The 2,091-nt window shown below is 41.7% G+C and overlaps 1 protein-coding gene across 3 annotated transcripts in view; it reads left to right on the forward strand.

Moving 5' to 3' along the window:
* Positions 1-868, forward strand: part of SFMBT1 (Scm-like with four mbt domains 1) — a 171,483-nt gene extending 170,615 nt beyond the window's left edge. For all 3 annotated transcript variants that reach the window (XM_019505201.1, XM_019505207.1, XM_019505204.1), the window contains one exon: positions 119-868. The gene's annotated coding sequence lies outside the window, so the exon portion shown is untranslated. The remainder of the gene's footprint in view (positions 1-118) is intronic.
* The last annotated feature ends 1,223 nt before the right edge of the window (positions 869-2,091 follow it).

Genomic DNA, 2,091 nt, shown 5'->3' on the forward strand with positions numbered 1-2,091 from the left:
GAAGTAAGATGATAGTACTTAGCTTCCTGCCAGTGTGTGTTTGTGGAAGTGGTGCTGGAAAAACATTTCCTGGGTTCCAACATCTGCAGTACGTAGTCTGGCCATAGAAGCAATTCAGGTTCTACACAAGTCTACTGGTTGATTCATGCAGTATCGCCGGGACCAAACTTCAGGGTTCCATTAGAAAATGCTTTGCAAATTTAAAATGGTAGGTTTTACCTAGTTTTAGTGTCCACTTCTGGCTTATTCTTAATAGTAAAATGGGGATAAATACAGCAAAGCTACCCACATGGTGAATAACTCTTAAGTAGAGAGGGCTTTTTTTGCTGTATATCCCTTAGAATAGCTCAGTAAAGACAAAAAAATATTTGGAGAAATGCTAAATTCCAAAGAATTCTTCTCCCCCTCGAAATGGGAGAAAAGCTGACTCTAAACTAAAGTCACAGGTCTGGAGACAAGAATTTTGCGTATTTCTTCTGATGAAAAATAAGCATCTTTAGGTAAAGGCCAGCAAGGAAAAGAAGCTAAACATAGAGTTTTTAATGAACTTCTTAAAGTAAAGTTTAAGTTTTTCTTTTACAACAAAAATTTCATACTCCCATTTGTCATTGTGAGTAAACAGTCAGTTGCTTCAGAGGTCAGACTGGTCTCCTTTGGGTGTATTGTAGTGTGCTTTTTACTGCCTCACCTTAGAAGGCATTGGCAGCATGATCCCAATGGGATCTATTTTTGTTCGGATTTTCCAAAGGGATATTTTCCATTATTTGTAACAAGTTTTTATGCTGTACATGGTTACCTGTACACTTCATTTTGGGGGTAAATGCATTCTGTCTTTGTTGCTGGATTAAAAAGGGAGAATTGGGGATTATCCTTAGGTGTAGTCTTTTTACTTGATTCTGTTTATATCTGCACAGAAAGGAAAAATTTGGCTGAGGCTATATCTGTTGATCTTGTACTGACAACTTACACTAGGCTCACATGCAATTTAAATGCCTCTGTTTCTTGAGAATGAGTTTTAAGTACCTTGATGGGTGAATCTTGGCATTAGTTTAACCATGTCCCCGCCAGCAGTTGATATGGCACTGCCCTGGCATTTTGATTTCAGGTTTTATAGTGTATCTACATACTATAAGAACTGGGGAAGGGGTAAAAGAGGGCAAGAGGGTTTCACATGCATCTAGATAACCTTCCCTGCAGTAAAATGAACTCCTTACTAGGTATCATTTTTTATATTTACAAAAAGAGAAGGATATCTGTTGATCTTGTATTGACAATTTACACTAGGCTCACATGTTATTTAAATTCTTTAGCTGACCTGTTCAGGGGCAAATGATTGTCTTCCTCTTCCCCTCATTTATCTCTTTATAAATTTGAATGACAACATTGTATAGTCTGAATTGCACATCATAACTAAAGCCCCCCTCTGTGCTTTACATTTATGCCACAATTAATTAATGTGTTAATCATGAGACAAATAGGAAGGGTGCACCCAATTGTAGGCACTATAAAATGGGGAACAAGCCATAAAAATATTTGATGTTTGTATGATGTCAACAATCAGCTGACCGTTGGTCCTGGGCCCACACTGCACTGGACTTTGGAAGGGTCCCAAGATTGACAGTCAGCTGATTAATGGCCCCAGCCAGACACTGGGTGTTGTGGTTTCATAGTTTCATAGTAGCAAGGGTCAGGAGGGACCTGATCAGATCATCTAGCCTGACCCCCTGCCACAGGCAGGAATGAATGCTGGGGTCACAAGAACTGGTGCTGGGGAGAGCCAAAGAATTTCCCACACCAACGACTTTAAGCACCGGCCTGGTCAGCCCAGCCAGAGTTGCCTGATGCAGGGGAGTGAATGGAGGCTTCCAGCTGGTAGAGACTTCGGCTTCCCTTACCGGAGACTTTAAACTCTGCATCAGACAGCTCTGGGCAGGCTCTCCAGATCAGGGGAACAGAGCCTCTGTTCCCCACATCAGGCAAGCCCCACCAGAACTTCCAGCTGAAGAGTTCTGAAAAATCAGCTGACTGCCTGCTTCGCCCTAGACAGCCTTTAGTCTCAAACTTGGGGCTGTCTGAGTCAGGGCCAACAAT

This window comes from Gavialis gangeticus, unplaced genomic scaffold (assembly GCF_001723915.1).
Source record: "Gavialis gangeticus isolate Ggan-Ray unplaced genomic scaffold, GavGan_comp1, whole genome shotgun sequence".
NCBI lineage: Eukaryota > Metazoa > Chordata > Crocodylia > Gavialidae > Gavialis > Gavialis gangeticus.